At 33.2% G+C, this 19,721-nt stretch overlaps 1 protein-coding gene across 1 annotated transcript in view; it reads right to left on the bottom strand.

The window, feature by feature from the left end:
- The window catches only part of Naa40 (N-alpha-acetyltransferase 40), a 72,328-nt gene that overhangs the window by 20,466 nt on the left and 32,141 nt on the right, over positions 1-19,721 (bottom strand). The window lies entirely within an intron of this gene.

Here is a 19,721-nt window from a genome sequence, read left to right as displayed (position 1 = left end):
ACGTCGGCTTAAGCAGGCGCAACGACCCAGAAACCAACGAACATAAGATATTGTAAAAATTAGATAAATTTAAATCTCAAGAGGCCAAAAAAGTTACCCGTAGTATGCGTTAAAAGAGAAGAAAATTACCGAAGGTGGTTTGAATTGGAGATATGTAAATACGAATGTTAGAGGGAGCGCGCCAATACAAAAATAAACATTATATTTACCAGGCATAAGCGAAAAAAATTAACAAAGCGAGACTTATTTAAAAAAGAGCAAACATCTCTCGAAAGTAGTCTCGAAGTAATGTTATTTCCTATTATATATTATTATTAGTACCTTATTTATGGGAGTGTTTTTGCGGAACCAACCTTCGAACTCATTCAATAAGTTGGTAGTTACAATAGAACAGCACAAAACACGATTACAAAATCAAATACATTTATCGTCATCTACTTACACGACCAAATTTGGAATTAACTCCCATAAACAATAAACAATATAACGCATTACCTAGTAATTTAAAACTTAACGCACAAAGGCAACGAACAAAAAAACATTGGCAAAAGCTCTTAAAAGCTATTTCCTCAGCAGTTTCACTAATGACTAACACAATCTTTCTCTGGAACTCCATAATAACATCTGCGTTTAATTATTTTAATGTATTTTATTTATTTGTCTTGTCCTTAATCTAATGTTGTCTTTCCCGAAATGAGTTTTATAAACTCACTGGGAATAATACATTATAACTTTCTTATCATTTTGTAACGTATTATCTTGAAAAAAGAACATTATAATGTAATTGGAATTCGTACAACTATTATTCTGCCGTTCATATATCGAGAAAATTCATTTGAAGTGATAACATCGATATGAAAGTTTTCACAAATTTTTCAGAAAGTGAAAATTTACTATCAAGTATTTGAGATTAGAACAAAAAATAGTATTTTATAAATCTAATTTTGTTTGAAAATATATCTTCAATAAAAAAGAGTGTCCCAGTGTGGTTTGTTTTTAAAAACAAATTTACAGTTTTATTCCGCGATTGATGAAATTTTGCACACTTGACCTTTAAAACAGAAGGAAGGCTGTACATGAGATTTCAAAAAAACCACCCCCCATCCACTTGAAGCAGAATGTTGATACTTCTTGATGAAATTTTACGCATTTGACGTTCAAAATAAGATAAAAATTACTGTCTCCATCTGATTTTGAAAAACTCTGTGTAAATCCCGGGCAACGCCGGGGACTACAGCTGGTAATTAATATTTTTTAGCACTGTTGTCCAATTGAACGTTTGGCAATCCTTTTTTTATAAATTCGTATGGTAGCTGCGTGATGGTACCTATGCATATTAAAATGTTTCACAATGTCAAGTTATTAAAAAAATGACATGCAATTGAACGATAAAGCTTAAAAGTGTCTTCGAACCCGAAATTCACTATCGGCCGAGTCGAAAATACAATAAAAACAAACGTAGTAACCTTGTAAAGGTTAACAAAATGATAATGTATCTTTGTTGGTAGCCAATATCACCATTTGAGAAGCGTTTTCACAAATAGTAATATCTACAAAAACTTTTTCAGTTTTGAGTCAGTTTTAAGAGTTTAAAGTTGCCAGATCGAGAGGGTGGTTTGGGGAAACCCTTAGACCTCTGTAACCTCTTGACCCCTATCCTTGCACAGCAGTGGGAGGGATATATTCGTATGTCCGTCACTCCTGGATACACTGATCCCTAGATTCCTACTCCACCGTCATAACTTTTACCTTTCCAGAACTTCCTCTCCTTAAAAAAACCCAGCATCCCAAAAGATGACATAGGCCCTGAGGGAAAATATTTTCTTCAGGGCCTACTGTGTGGGGTAATGTAAATAAAGTGAATAATCGGACGGGATTAATATTTTATAATAATCTTAAATTTTAGACACGATGAATAATAATAAAATTCAATTCATTGTGAAAAGCCATCTTTAATTAAAAAGAAGTGGAAATTGCGAAATTTGACAAAAAAGAAATGTCTACGTATTAGAAAAAAAAATTCTCACAAAGCGAAATACAAATAAATTTAAGTTTTATAATAAAGTGATGTTTTTTTTAATAAAAAATATGTTTTCTTTATCTTTCAAAGTACGTAAATCCCCAAAAAATGCAGAAGAAACGCACACGTAGGCAAAAATATGGAAGAAGGCTGATAGGTAATCAGAAATAAAGTTTTTTTTTATATAGCTGGGGACCTACTCAGATACATTGGAATGAGATAATAATTACTCTATTTAGAATATTTATCTACCCAGTGTTTCAGCTTGTGAAAATTTATAATCTCTAGTACAACTAAATAAGTAAACATTTTTTAAATACATAGAGAAGAAGAATTAAAAAAACCCGTTTTGAGTAGATATTTCTCTTCGTGAAAACGCTGCTCAATTATTATATTAAAAGCGGTATTATTTTCTAGAATTTGGGAAAAATCGTTTTGTAAATACTGTGGATTTTATTATACTGTAGACTATAAATACGCCTCTCAAACCAAATAGCGATATTCATAAAATTAAGCGAATTGTATAACTTACTAGCTGAAATTCCCAGAGTTGCCCAGGCTTTGCACACAGTTTTTTCGATGAAGACAGTAATTTTCATCGTTGAGTGTGCAAATTTTAATCAATAAGATTCAAAATTCTGCTTTAAGGTGTGAGAAAACGGTTGAGGTAGAAATTAGAAAACTAATGAAGATATTGACTTTAAAAAAACTATATTCATCTCCAAAACTGCGCCCTAGACAACTTATATAATTTAATGAAGTTAAATTAATCGACAGTAAATATTTCGATTAATTCTAGGGTAGATTGTAGGTAGATCGCAATGCCGATGTTTCTATTAATATTTAATTTATTACGCAACTAGAAATGTTAATAAGGTGAATTAGAAAACAACCTGAAAATATAAGCCCAAAAGTAAGACAAATGTGATATAATTACAGTAACAACATTATTATACCTATAGCTTGGTATTTTGTACAATTTGTTAATATCACATTAATTTGATTTAAAAAATAGACACTTTTTACCAATATTTGATATTTTTTCAAATGCAAAGCTAATTTCGTACCAAAAACTTTTGTCATGGAAAGCATTATTTACCTATGTACGCAATTGTCTTCCTGTAGGGCGTATTTCTATATTAAAAAATCTGGAATTTAAGGATAAACATTTGAATGATTTTATTTAAATACACATTTTGCAAGTTATGCTTAAAAATTATTTGTTTCCGCCTCATATGTTCGTAATATGAATAAATAGTTTTGTCCGTATACATTTTTTGAAGAAAGGCATACGAATACAATACTGGATTAAATCATCGATACTATATTGTATTTGTATGCCTTTGTTGAAAGAACTAAAAGTTTTTAAACGAACAAAACTATTTATTCATATTACGTACTTGTATGTACGGGCGCAAACAAATAATTCGTTTTAATATGATAAAGCATAACTTATAGTATATTTTAATAAAAATAAATTAATTAACGTAATCTATGTATGCGTAGATTATAACGTTAGTACGTTAACATACCTTAGGGTAAACACCCTAACTAACAAAGCAGGCAACATCTGAAATGGTCCAGATGGGAGAAGAATTCTGATACGATAACATAAATATAAGGTTAGTAAAGCATTACAGAATAATTAAACATCCATTACCGAAAGTTCAACGTCTTTGTCTATTCGGAAAATAATTATTACTGAGAGATGATTAGGCGATAGCCGTTTAGTTTCCTTTATATAACTTGGAGCATATAATAAAATATCTGTGTGGTAAATACATTATTCTAATAACACTGTAATAATGTATACATTGGTATTGTTCGTAGCACATGGCAGAATCCGCCTTAGTTCAACGACCTACGAATTCAACAATTGATAACACCAGCAATAATTATAATTCTATATACCTACACATAATGGCTTTATCAATATCTAATAAAGAACACTTCAAGGAGGCGTGTAAAAAATAAGTAAAGTTTATCGCAATTATTTGTGTCGTGTGAAATATACGAATCTTAAAAAATAGATAATATACGATACTGAAATATTAATTAAAGTATTGGAAAGTTCCCACGTTAAGTAATAAAAAATTAAGTCTTGGAAAGTTCCCACGTTAAGGCGATGCCATACTACGTAGTAATGCAAAATCATGTGTTTTTGGTTTGAAAATTTGGTCGCCTAGAAATGTTTCAGATGCTTTAATAAATACTGCGAGTAGAATACATCTTGGCCTTTGATACATAATCGAGTAGTTTTTAGATAAGTCTTTTTATAAGCCCAGAAAAAAATTATGTAAAGGCCTATGAAAACTGCTTTAAAGTTCAAAATCTCCTACTTACGAACCCATTTTCGGTTATATTTTATTGTATAATGTGGAAAATTAATTTATTTATAAAATGATCGAAAAAAAATTAAATATTTATTCCTGAACATCCACAAAATAAAATAAAGGGCACTTTTTGGCCATGTTTTTTTCTTGCATAAATCAAAACAGGCGGATGGTGTTAAGCGGGAATTTAAACCTTATCGCCATCTACGTAAGGGTTGTTATTGATAGCGACTCAATTTAAAATATTACACGACGTAGTACATCGCCTTAAGTAATAAAAATAAAGGAAAACCATTGTTACTTACCTGCTTCGCCTCAGTTTTAATATTAGTGTTTGATCCAATGATTCCTTCAGCCTTGCAAGAAATATTCAGATCTCCACATTTTTATCATGGTCATACATGGTTTTACCACACATACGCCTCATTTTACCATACATAAGGATTTTATTCATTTGATCGTGACATGTCTTCCTCCGGCGTCCCGACTTCTCCTCTTCAACGTCATTTAATCTCCTCAACCATTGTTTGTCGATGCCTTAAACTCCTTTCTCCAGTCATCAGCCCTGCGTATCTAATTCACTTAAGTTTTCTTGCTTAGGTCGGGTTGTTTCACAGAATTTAAATAATTCTTCAAGTTCAAGTTCTGTGAATGTACCATTCAAGTTCTATTATTATTAAACAACCAGCCAATGATGACATAATTACATAACTTGAATAGAACTTCACAGAAATAAAATTTCCAAATTCTGTGAAACAACCCGTCCTTAATCTTATCCATTACCCTTACATCAAGCCTTGCAAGATTATCCGTATCTCCCTATTTAACACGGTCATAATCGTTTTACATAATTTTACCACACGTCATAAGCACCATATAAAAAGTTTGAAAATGTTATTTATACAAACAATAACATGTCTTATTGCCTTTAATAATTTTAGATCATCTATCAAAACATTAGAACATGAACATCATCAAAAATATATAAAAAATCATTAACAAAAACAAGATCGTTCCTAAATGTGGTCTATAGTTAACCACTTCGTGTCTTATCACCTTTTTGAAATTGGGGGTGAGGAAACTGAATTTCCATGTATTAGGATAACATCCTGTTTGTTGATTGATTGATTGATTGAGATTGATTGAAAATCAAATACAAAGGATATGCTAGATTGGTGGCACAATTAATCAAAAATATAGGAGGTATATTATGGGGTCCACCACTTTTGCATTGATCCAGTAGTTCAATGTGAACAAGAGATAAATTAAGATTTTGATCAGCAACAAAATTTGATCTAGCATTAACAAAAGTTGGAATGACACAGTCATAAACATTTTTAAAGGAATCAGCGAAAAGGTCAAAGATACTTTGAGTGTCATTTGCTTTTTTATCCGCATATTCCAAATTGGTAGGTATACCCACTAATGACACATACATACCTGCATACATCCAAATTTATATATTAGAAGAAGATGAACAAAAATAGTATTGCCATAATACATAGAAATAAATCATAACATGAACTCTGTGTTCTTTAGCTACCTATCGACCGAATTATTTTTCGCCGTGTTTTTTTATCTTTTAATAATACATACGCAAGTCAATGAACTGTATGTGATTTTTTGGTTGAATGTGACAATAATAGATACGCAATTTAAAATGTCTCATGACTCCTAATGTTATCGTTTTTTTTTATTCCCGTCCGCTAGCATCTGTAGTGCTTTCGTTATAAACTATTAAATATTTATTATTTATTTTTTTTGGTAAACTAATGTTTAAGACAAGATTTTTTATGCATAGCACAAAGGGTAACAACTATTTTCATAAGCAATAATTATTAGCCTGAATCACACATCCACATTGAAAAATCAAATTAATATTTGACAAGTTCTAGTATCTTCACCAAAAAATGTAGACAATTTGTCTCGACGCCATCTAGTGAGAGAGTTAGCACTTAAAATGCCTTTCTCATATAAAATAAAGTTGGTTGTTTCAGGTGAAAAAATGTAACAAGCAGTAATTTATTGTTGAATGAAACACTAGTATATATTGAATTATTTCGCGAATAAGAGATAAGCCGCCATAGCTCAGTGGTCAGAGCTGTCGACCGGAAATCGAAAGGACACGGGTTCAAGTCCCGTTGGCGTCATGTATCTTTTATCAGGAGATTTTTCAATGTGGATGAGTGTTTCAGGCTAATAATTATTGCTTATAAAAATAATTATTAAATATTTGCAATAATCTAATAACCAACAAAGTGCACTTTGGGTATGTTTTCCTGGAGTACCTATCTACTTAAGGCGATGCACTATGTAGCAATGCAAAATCATGTGTTTTGGTTTCAAAATTTGGTCGCCTAGAAATGTTTCAGATGCTTTAAATAAATACCGCGAGTATAATACATCTTGGCCTTTGAAATAATCGAGTATTTTTTACATAAGTCTTTTCATAAGCCCAGAAAAAAATAATTTATAAGGCCTATGAAAACTGCTTTAAAGTTCAAAATTTCCTACTTACGAACACATTTTCGGTTATGGTTTTATTGTATAATGTGGCAAATTAAGTTATTTATAAAATGATCGGAAAACATTTGAATATTTATGCCTGAACATTCACAAAATAAAATAAAAGGCACTTTTTGGCCATGTTTTATTCTCGCCTAAATCAAAACAGCGGGAATTTAAGCCTTATCGCCATCTACGTAAGGAGTGTTATTGATGGCGGCTCGATTCAAAATATTACACGACGTAGTGCATCGCCTTAACCACGAATTCATAAGAGGAATCGTTTAAAATGAGTTCAAAATCAAAATTATAACCGTATTTTTATGTAAAATAATTATATATTCTCAACAAACTATCCTCCCAGTTAGTCGCAAGAATCTTGTAAAAAAAATATATTTATGAAAGATCGAAATTAAATGCATGCAATAATAAATGTAACTGAGTATCAACTACTTTTGGGAAATATCTAAAAGGTTTTACAACAACATTTATTGAACATTTTGAACGGTGTTGTGGATTTCAGGCAGTATTAGTTTGTAAACTAAAGTTTTCAGAAAATTGGAGATTTTCCAAAACGGTTTAATCGTTGGATTGATATTCTGTATCGATCTGGGGATAAAGTTATAATATGACCTACTAAGACTGTTTTTTAAATATCCATGTTTTTCAATATGGAAATTTGGTGTTTCAGAAATGTTTAACTAATAGGTGAAAAATTGGAATGAAAAATATGTAAAATACAGCTGATGACGTCTTAAGGAGACCAATTTAATTATAAACTAAATTACGGTCTGTGTTCTAACAAAATTGTTCGAAAAATGACGAAAAAACTAAAAACAAGAGCACATTAAAATGTTATTTTTTCGATACTGAGGCACTTGGGTGAAAAGTTGATCCTTCAAATAATTATCAAAAAGCTATTAATTGATTATCAAAGGTATTTTTTATGTAAGTACCGAGTCCCAACACTTCCCAACTTTTTGAAACCATTCAGATTATGACATCCCCAATTAGGCTATGTTGTAATGCTGAAGGTAGTGAGGAGGGGGAGGAGATGGGAAAGAGAAAGGCGGGGAAGTAGCTGGCTATAGACCAGATCTGGTCACCAAACAAGCCTAAAGCCATTTCAAGCAACGTTTTGATTCAGAATGGTGGTCTTACACCAGGGCGATACTAGAGTATCTTCCACCCTGGAACGGGCCAAAAATACATTATTTTTAAATTAATTGATTTTGACATAACACAAATTAACCAAATAAAATTTACTAAGAACCCGCGATCACCGATTCGTAGTCAAGTTCGTTTAGGTCTCTACAACGTTGTCGTGGGTTGCTGTTTTGGTTTCGCCAGACCGCCTGGATTGCTTTGTTCTTTCCCGCTCGGCATTATTAAATTTACGGCCAATCCAGTTTTTTTTCTGACTTTATGTCCGGGTTAAATCTTCCCCATAGGAAAAACTAAACCCTTCCACACACTTTTCCACAAATGATCATCTAGTCAATCAACATTATGCAAGTGAATTATATAAGCAAAATAAATACAATACAAGAACAACACGTCAACTCACCAGAGATCAAATGGGAAAATAATTCACCGACTCCAGATATTTTCATATCAAAGGGTTCGGCTCGGTAGAACTCCTAACAGGGCCTATAAATCTTACTGATCATGTATTCAAAATGACCGACTTTTGCATCTTTATATATAAATTTTTTGATAGATCTAATACGCCTAAATTTTTAATGAGGGAGTTATGTATAATGCCAGTAACCGAAATAACAAATGGTAATATTCTTATAGTCTGAGAATGCCAAATTCTTTAATTTCATTTCCTAAATCTGTGTATTTTCTTATTTTTTCATTAACAGATTTTTGAATATTACAGGAATTTGGAATAGCGACATCAACGATATAAGTTTATTTTTTTTATTTTTTCATGTAAAACTATATCGGGTCTATTATGACTAATCGTTCGGTCTGTTAGTATAGTTTTATCATAATATATTTTATAAAATTCCTTTTTTAAAAATGAATTTGGTTCGTATTCGTAATATGGTATGGTATATTACGGCAGTCAATCAAGTTATTTATTTATTATTCATTAACGCCCTATCGGGCTTTTACATAGTAAATTGACAGTATATGTATGTAAGTGTAACATAATACATGGATAAAATAGATAAATATAATTTACTAGTAATGTATTATAAAACATATGTTTAAAAAAGAAGAAAAATAATGTCTGTTGTATATATAGAGAAAAAAACTAATAAGTAATGGCAAAATACCAACGCCGTAATTAATATTGAATTTAAATAATAGTACTTGAAATGGTAAAGTAAATCAAAGTATAATATACATATCAAGTATGACCGTACATGCATACACTAATTAATATGCGTCCAAAAAAATAAATAACAAATAAACTAAGGAGTATGTGAGTTAAACGTTGGAAGGAATAGAGACAAGACTTTTTTTAAAAAGATAATAAATAATACAAGTTAATAACTAGCAAATAGGTCTGAAATTAGTTGCCTTTTGAAACTCACAAAGTTATTAACACCAAATATATCAATAAGTTCACAGTATTTGTTTGCAAGGTGATGAATTCTTGGAATTGGTGAATACATAGAGTAGTTAGTATTGAGGTTATTGTTACATTTAAAAGTGTCTTTGCTTCGAGTTTGTCGGGCAGGTACATTCATATAAATAGTTAAAATAATTCAGGGCTGTCAATGAGAGATTTGATAATTTTGAATAAAAATAATATATCAGTTAGAAATCTTCTATCTGATAGTTTGAGAAGTCTGGTTTCGGACGTAAGTTATGTTAGTAATGTTTAATTACCAAACTTTGGTGAATTATTTTTAAAACTTGATTGTGCCTAAATGTATACTCGGACGGTGCTAATATAGAACATCCCGATATAATATGTTCCTATAGTTTCCGGAAAAGCCAAACATTTTCTACACAAATCATCAATTTGATTTGTATCTTTGATTATATGCTTCCTATAATTTTTCGTATTAATGACTCTCTCCTGAATAGCAAGCATAAATTCTTCTATTTCTGCGCTCAACTTTATTAAGTATAATTATTATTTTCAAAATGTAATAAAACTTACTAAAACCAGAAACTGCATTTGGTTAGGTGGCCCAAATTGCGAATGCAGAGAGAATTTTGTAATAATGTATACAGGGTGTTTAGGGGTAAAGGGGGTAAAGTACAAGTAAAAAAGCTAAATAACTTTTTTCGAAATTCCAATGCTTATTTTCCCATACAAAAATATTTTTCCGTAGAAGAATATTTATTTTCCCACTCAAACAAATCAACTTCATAACCTAAAAACGTTGAAATTTCGAAAATTTTATTTATCTTTTTTACTTGTACTATCGTGTAGAATCAACTCCCCAGAATCAACAGGTAGTGCACTTTACCCCCGGACACACTGTTTAACAAAGGTAATTAAAACACTCATTGTTTTTTTTAATCTGTATATCCGCCGTGTTGGCGTAACGTTTCGTCCAAAGACCTTTTGCAAAAAAAATGTTATTTAAAATGCGTAAAACTATCTTCCATTTTTATCGAAGCTAAAAAGTTCGTCTTGACCCGTAAATATCAGCAAATGAACCTCACTTTTGGCTTACGCAAAATGTTACGCTATTGCATCATCCAGAACATGAGGTTGTGACGAATCAGGTTATTTTGCACTGCCAAAAGGTAGGTGTGCCTACTAGCTACCCATTTATTGGCGAAGATATATTGAGAATCATTCTTATATATTTTATTTTCTTCTCAAAATTTTACAAAATGTATCACTTGGATTCATAGAAGATACATATCGGCCTTCTATTTATTGCATTACTTCTTGAAAGTGTTACAAATTTGGTTTTGATTATATATCTATCTATTTATATGTATAAAGAACGTGAATGGTGAACGTGGCGGGTAGCGTGGATTTTTATCACATTTATTTAATACAGTTATTTTCCGAGATAGATGAAGTTTTGCACTCGCGACCTACAAAACAATAGGAAGGTCACTGTTTACATGAGATTTAGAAAAACCACCCATCCCCTTTTCCCAGCCCTTAAATCAGTATGTTGATACTTCTTGAGGAAATTTTTCATACTTGACGTTCAAAATAAGAGGAAAATTAATATCTAAATCTGATTTTAAAAAACTCTACGTAAAACCCGGGCAACGCCGGGACTTCAGCTAGTATGATATAATAAAAGCGTTTGTGGTGAAAGCTACGTGTGTGTTCTAATTCAGATGACACATGAGCCAACGTGGCAACCGTGGGGCGGTAGCTAGAACCAAAACCATGATATTATCAAGAGTTTGAAGTTGAGAAAGGAGTCCCGCAAGAATGTGATTTATACCCAGAACTATTTAATAATTGACAAATCAATAAATTTAATTAATAGGATGGTGTGGAGGCAGAATATAAATTACGAACAAAACATATCCAACCTCTGGTATGCGGTAGATACTCATCTAAAATTACCCAATGAATAGGGGATGACAGTTGAAATTGAAAGCAGAAGTAAGAGTGATCAAAACAGTACTGGCATGGGCAGATCAGCAAAAACAGGTGACATGCCGTGGTGGATTGACACTAGCGGTGTAGATGGTTGCATAAATCGAAATGTATGTCTTCTACCTCTAGTTGTCCCGGTGCGGTGTTTCGCTATAGATCAAATGTCACCGAAAAGCAAAACAGACAACTGGGTCCTCGATAGTCGGGGCGCTACCCATTATTCGGTTCCTCATTGCGATTTATCTATGGTTGTTTCAGGGACCGGGTGTCAGGAAATACTTTACGTTTTACGGTCCCCGCAATGTGATGCAAAATTAGCTTACATTTTATCTCAAAGATCTACAATATTACCGTAAACTTTCCATCGAATTTAAAAAGCGGTCAAAAGAGTCATCCACATTTTTTTTTTAAATACCGAAAAGCTCCCAAGAACAATTTGAAAAATTAGTCCTGATTCAAGTCGAACATTTTTCATTTTCTCTCTGTAAATTTGTTTGTACGATCCGTTTCCATTTCAAGACAATTGCCGTTTTAATAGTTCAGTAAAGATTTTTTTTTCAAATGTGAAATCGTCGAGTTTCTTTGGACGTTGGACCTGCCTGAAAAAAATTCCAAAAAAGAATTGTATTGATATAGAGACGTTTCATTGAACAAATTGTATAATTTCTTATTTGAAATTTAAAAAAAAATGTTGAATAAAATATATAGTTCATAATTAAGTAGGCGGGTATTTAAGTAGATACCTGCTTAAAATCTTATAAGATTTCAGGTGAAATTTTGGTTTTGATTTAATAAATAAGAGAAAATTAGAAAAAATATTATTTTGGCCACGAAATTTACTGTTCAAAAAACTACTAATAACAATATAAATTAAATTATGCAATGCATTCCTGGAAGACGGGAGTTTAAGTATTTTAATAAGTCTATATAAACACCTACGTGTTTGTATACATTATTTTATAAATAAGTTGTTCTTACCTAACAAGGAAGTAGAAAATATTTCCCAGATGCAAGTAATAATACCAACATATGTATTTACACACCATCAAGATATTAAATACTATCTACATAAACAATAATAAGTATAAACAACAAAACGTATCTATTTATAGTAAATTATATATGATTTCAGATTCTCACGGCCTTATAATGATTTCCGTTGTCGTCGTGTTTATTTGGACTTTCCTATTCGCATTTTTTTTCAATGTCGGAAGAAAGATTTAAAAAAATACTCGTGAATTGTTCCTTTGAAAATTATTTGAAATAAAAAAAAATGTTACATAAAATATATGGTATATAAATAAGTAAGTAGGTATTTAAGTAAGTAACTAACTAACCTTCGCGCCGTTTCTACCCAGGGGTAGGCAGAGAGGATGGATCACCAAACAACTCGGTCTTGGCATACACTTCTTGCCTCATCCACATTCATACATCGTCTCAATAAACTCATCTAATATTCTGACTCTTGACATGGCCCGACTCAACTCTCTGATTCACTTGATCGTGCCATGTCTTCCTCGGGCGTCCCCGACTTCTTCTACAATTCACATTTGCCCAAACAAACTGAGCGCCCCTTTCTTAATCTTACTATTACAATAGTTTTGCATTTTGTTGTACATTTTTGACATGACCATACATATATATCATTTCTACAGCAATCAGTCTACTTTCATCATTCCTCTGCTAGTTCCATGCCTCACTGCCACGCATCTGGGTTTTATGCTTCATATAGCTTCGCTACTATGGACAGTTTTTTGTTAGCTCGTTCAGTCATGTTAGTCGTTAACGGAGTTACCTACATTTACCCTCCTGTAGACATAATTCCCAAGTGTTTATGTACCTACCTACATACAAATCAGAGGAAAATTCGGTTTTGATTTATCAAATAAGATATTTTAAATTACAAACAAACTTGTTAGGACGCGAGGTCTACCGTTGGCTTATCTGGGGCCCAAGGGTTGAAAGGTCTTACGCAAATTGGCGATACCGGTTTTCTATCAAATCGGTGTACTCGTACATAACACTTCTGATGAATATTTGTTCAGAGTTCAGAACCTGAGTATTAGTGTGGGCCGATTTTTTTTTCTTCAGAATTCCATTTGACGCTACTTATAAAAAGTTGTCTTTGTATCTAAAACATCAAAATAATATACTTTTAAAAAAATCAAAAAATATCTTAAGGCTCCACTTTGCCTTTAAAGTTGGAGAAAATATGCCAAAAATTAGTTTTTTTCAGTCTCATTATAAAGTATTCTGGATCAGTTTAATCATGTGCATTTATGAAATCTTCTTTAATAAAGTATGTAGCTTTACTGTATATAACTAGAATCTATTATTTTTGTAGTTATACGACACAAAAAAATTCCCGCACGCAGTTCCTGTTTCAAAAAAAAAGTATCTTAATTTAAGGAAATAAGCTCCCGACTGTTTGATATTTGTTCTTGTATGTAAAGACAATTATTGTACTTGTTCAAAAGCAAGGAAAGTTTCCCTTAAAGAAAAACAGTTTTTGGAAGACCAAAGAGGTGAGAGAAAGATGTTCATCGGCAGTGTTGATACACCGACTTCGAAACAAATGGAAAAATCTATGAAGAGAAAGAGAAAAGATCTCACTAAAATAAAATACCAGGTTTGTGAAGAAAAATAATTTGTAGACAGTGTATCATTATCTTCCACTTCAACATCAAAATCATCTTCTGCGATCGCAAAATCAAGTAGGCCACATAAAACTAATACCACTACTTTTCCGACGACCAGCAAATCTCCATCTTTTACAGTTCTCTCCAAGATCTGCGACAGGTTCAGGATATCGGATCGAGCTGGTGCAGCAATCGTTTCTGCCGTCTTAAATGATTGCAACATAATAACGCGGAATAATACTAATAAAGTAATAGATAAAAATAGACTGCGTCGCGCACGTTTGCGTACCAGATCTATACTCATGAAATCAAAGACTAAGATAAAGTAAGTGGATTATTTTTTGATGGTCGAAAGGACAAGACTTTGGTTAATATAAAAAAAGGACAAAAATACTATAAAAGCACGGTACTTGAAGAACACGTATCGTTAATCGTGGAACCAGGATCTCGTTTCTTGACCCATATTACCCCTAGGTCAGGCACTGCCGTTAATATAACCAAAGCAATTATAGAATACTTTGCTTGTCAAAACATTTCACTTGACCATTTAAAAGCAATTGGTTGTGATGGTACAAATGTTAACACGGGAACAACTGGTGGTGTGATTCGAACGATGGAGAGACACTTAAATCGTCCAGTACAGTGGCTGATCTGTCTTTTTCATTGCAACGAGCTGCTTCTACGCCATTTGATTTTTAAGTTGGATGGCACAACTACTGGACCTCGTGCTTTTTCCGGCCCCGTAGGTTCGGCTCTTCATAATTAGACATTCAGTTTAATCTTTTTTAAATATTGATGTGGAGTACTCGACCGATGTCCTGCATGCTGATTTAAGCACCGATCAAAAATTTTCGAAACAGTTTCCAGCGAACGTTGTCATCCTGATATTGCCAGAAGAAACCCAGGAGTGATGTCACATGCACGATGGCTTACTACAGCGAGTCGTATCCTACGACTTTATATTGGGTGCGCAATGCCATCAGAAAATCTGGTCATATTAACCACATTTATCATGAGGGTATATGTTCCCATATGGTTTGATATAAAACTACATGGGTCGAGGTAAGATGGTGCGAGGCATATTTATAATATAATAAACTATTCGGGCTATCTTCCGGACGAATTAAAAGTGATCATTTATCCCGTAATACAGCGAAATGCTAACTACGCTCATCCGAAAAATTTAGCCTAATCAATGATAACCGATGAATCGCCTATCATCAAAGAACTTGGGATAAGACGTTTGTTGAAAGCCAGAGAGTTTTCCCGGACAGAGCTCCAAACATTTAAAATACCAACATTGAATTTTAATACACAATGCTATATTGATATGATATCTTGGCAAGATACGCCGATCACATATCCTCCCATTTTAGAAGGTGTAACAAAACAAGACCTGGAGGATCTTAACCTAACTTCAGAAATCAGTTCCATTTTCATAAAATTTGAGAGATTCCCCTGTCACACACAATCGGTAGAACGCTGTGTGAAGGTTGTAACTGAAGCATCTTCGAAAGTGTGTGGCAAGAAGAACAGTGAAGGCCTTATTACTACCACCATAATCTCAAGAAAAAATATGCCAAAAATTGAAACTAAGCGTGATTTCATACCGGAATAATTGATTACGTTTATTTTTATACGATATCTATAATATTTATGAGTTAAATTCTTAATGTTGAAACAGCATTCAATACTAAATAAATTATTGTGAAAATTGTAATTATAACTCTTTCATTACCTTATCACTTGGGAAAAATTCACAAAAAATGTATTTTAATCAATTTTCGATCGCAAAATGGAACCTAAAAACGATAACATTCAATGATTTTTTTAATTTTTTATTAACAATAAAGACCTTAGACAACTTTTTATCGGTAGCGCTTATTGAAATAAGTCAATTTTTTTTCGCCATACAGTGGCGGCCCAGGCTACTGAGTATGCACATATATTCAAAAAACAATATAAATTGCAGCAAAATGTTACATCATTCATTGGTGATAACAGCAGAACGAATCACCTCGGAATCGAGATGAATAATTGGAAAACAATATCCCCACCTTGTACTTCAAAATGTGTTGGCGTAGTATAGAAATATGTTGAAGCTTTCTTGTCAAACCGTCGTTAATTTTTTTTTTTATATATTAACTCCACACAGGAGGCCCTGAAGGAAATAATTTCCCTCAGGGCCTATGTCATCTTTGGGGATGCTGTGTAGGGGGGTCTTTTTGTGGAGAGGAAGGAGTGAACATGGGTCTTGAAGAGTCCCATGTTGTAGGAGGGAGGAAACACAGAGGCCGGCAGTTCGTTCCACAGCCGAGCTGTTGAACTTAAGAACGAATCGTAGAAGCGACCCGTTCTCATGTGACAAATGTCAACTGTGTACAAATGTTGGGCGCGCGTTTGGCGTGTATCCCGACTACGCACCGGTGCCGAAGGGATCAATGACGCTAGTTCCTCAGAGCATCTTCCATTGTAATACCGATAGAACAAGGACAGCATACCTACCTGACGCCTGTGCTCTAAAGATTGCAGTCCGTTTGTTAAGATTGGGGAATCTATCAAACGGACCGCCCATTTTTGCACAGAGTCAAGGGTTTTTTTCAGGTATTTAGGGACTCCGGACCAGAGATGGCTGCCAAATTCGACAGTAGGGCGCACTTGCGATTTGTACAGGGTCAGCAGTTGTGTATTAGAAATAATAGTAAACACAGGAATCATAATATTGAATGTGTTAACTGATGCATCAACCCACTATATTATACGGATTAAACTTGCAAATTTCATCAACAGTTTAATCTGTAAATTTCATTGAGCTATTTCTACTTAAAATTTGTTCGAAAGCATAATAAGTCCAAAAAACAGTTGAAAAGGGTGAGCTAAATAAAAACTAAATAATAATTGTCATTAATTGTTTATTTTTGACGGCCGGCATAGTCCAGTGGTAACGGATTGGACTGCCATTCCGAAGGTCGCGGGTTCGAACCCGGCGTGCGCAAATAAATTTTATTTGATTAATTTGTGTTATTTCACAATTAATTAATTAAAATAATATATAGTATATTTGCGGCACGTTCCAGAGTGGAAGATACTACCAGTATCGCCCTGGTGTAAGACCACCATTCAGAATTGAAACGTTGCTCCAAATGGCTTTAGCCGTGTTTAGTGAATAGATCTGAATAGCCAGGTACTTCCCCACCTTCCTCTTTCCCTTCCCCACTTACCTTCAGCCTCACAACATCCCCCAATTGGGGATGCCATAGTCTCACTGGCTCCAGACGGGAGCAGTTGGGACTCTTGTGAGGTATTCACTATAAAAAAAAAAATTAAAAAAAAATTATTGATCACAAAAAGTTTTCAAAAAGTCGACCTACGTGCTCAATACAAACCATGCATCTTCTTAAAAAGTTTTGTTTCAGACGCATGAACGTCACTCGTTTTTCTTTTGCATATCTCAATTTTGTTCGTAATTCCGCAAAATATTTAGGGCGATGCCATATGTAGTAATGCTAAATCATGTGTTTTTGGTTTGAAATTTTGGTCGCCTAGAAATGTTTCAGATGGTTTAATTAAATACTGCGAGTAGAATACATCTTGGCCTTTAAAATGATCGAGTTTTTTTTCAGATAAGTCTTTTTATAAGCCCAGAAAAAAATAATGTATAAGGCCTATAAAAACTGCTTTAAAGTTCAAAATCTCCTACTTACGAACCCATTTTCGGTTATAATTTTATTGTATAATGTGGCAAATTAAGTTATTTATAAAATGATCGATTTTTTTTTAAATATTTATGCCTGAACGTCCACAAAATAAAATAAAAGGCACTTTGTGGCCATGTTTTTTTTCTTGCATAAATCAAAACAGGCGGATGGTGTTAAGCGGGAATTTAAACCTTATCGCAATCTTCATAAGGGTTGTTATTGATAGCGGCTCAATTTAAAATATTACACGACGTAGTGCATCGCCTTAACTTCTTTCGCGTAAACTCAACTCGTTTGTAATAACCACAGACGAAGAAACGCCTCTACGCCCCGCACTCTTATATGATCTCTTGTACGACAAGGTTTCTAAAAAAAAAAAAGCGAAAAGAATTCGAAACTTACAAAAAATCTCGGAACATACATGGGGGTGATTTGGGTAGCTAGGGTGTTCTACCTCTGGACTTCCGCTTGACACTATTTTTGCGACACCCTGGTATATTATTACCTTGGAGAGAATTATTATTACAGTTTGGCATGGTTTATTATTCATTATCAAAACGATTTATGGGCCTCTATGTCTCTTCAAGACCATGTTCACTTCTTCAGTGGAGAGCCTCAGAAAAACCTACACACAGCATCCCCAAAGATAAAATAATATATCCCTAAAGATAACATCCTCAGGGCCTCCTGTGTGGAGTTAATGAAAAAAGAAAAAAAAACATGTTCAACAAATAAATGTATGCATTGCAAGTAATGTTTTGATACGCATATTTTTTAAACATTGAATAAATTTAGAATACTTAGATAATGATTAATTGGTCCAAATAATTCCAGCTATATCCCACTACGCCACATAAATATAATGAAGTCCTGGCTCATCGGCTGCAGGCGAGATGACTTATCCTTTGAGGGGATCATGATTGTTTCAACTAATTATATAAATATAACAACTAATATCTAATCAATAATTATTACTAGACGTTAAGTCAACCAAAACAAAGATTATTAAGATTTATTACCCCGCAGAGAGAATTTAGAGCATACACTCTAATCTTGACCATTTTTAATCCTAATTTTGAACAGCAGTTTATCGATAGTGCTATCGCTAAATATTTACGGAAATTAAGGCTAAACCTAAGTAATATTAAAACTCTACTTCACAATCAGACAATACATTTGGGAAATACGAATTCATTCTTGCAAACGAATATCTAGAACCATCATGATTTAGCACTGTAGTTTTGCCTCTGCTGGGCGTAAAAAGCTTGTTTTACCTCTAGCATGAACATGACATCATTGTACAAAACACCATTCAATGGATAACGAGGACAAATATCCAAATTAAAATTAGAACTCTAATTTGTGATAAGTTATAAAAACGTATATCGCATCCAAGAGGTTATTTATTTACGTTCACGGTGATTTGAACTCGTGACCTTTTATGTATTTTCTAATACGTTTTATCCTACCAAGCTTCGTACCTTTAAGCTAACAGAAGCTTGGAAAATTAACAACCAACATGTTACTTGTCCTTTGAGCAGGCAGGTTTTAAGCACGCGCTACGTCCCTCTACGCCGTTGCGTAGCACTTACCGTAACACGCGGTTATATGTACAACAGCCAACAATAGGTTTTCAATGTTTATCTCGCAAGTGTTCAAAACATATTTCAGTGTTTGAGTATAATATTAACAAAGAAATAACATAATAACAAAAAAATCAAAAATATTACACCGCGTGGCTTACCACAACTCTAAATAGTACAAAATGTTTGTGCGAATTTCTTCCGAAAGGTTTACGTATATGACACAAGCATATTATATTTATAGAAAGTAGTGAAAAGTCGATGTTTTATAATCAAGTCTTAAGGCTAGACCATATGAGATACATCAAAATAATAAACTACGGAATTGTATATCTTAAAAGGGTCTATAGAAAAGTCCGTGATGGTCTCCTAAGGATAATCCCCAGCGACGCCGGGTACC

This window comes from Hesperophylax consimilis, chromosome 16 (genome assembly GCF_061612785.1).
Source record: "Hesperophylax consimilis isolate HC1 chromosome 16, BYU_Hcon_1.0, whole genome shotgun sequence".
Classification (NCBI taxonomy): domain Eukaryota; kingdom Metazoa; phylum Arthropoda; class Insecta; order Trichoptera; family Limnephilidae; genus Hesperophylax; species Hesperophylax consimilis.
The sequence above is the reverse complement of the archived record's forward strand: the minus strand, read 5'-3'. Positions and strand labels throughout refer to the sequence as shown.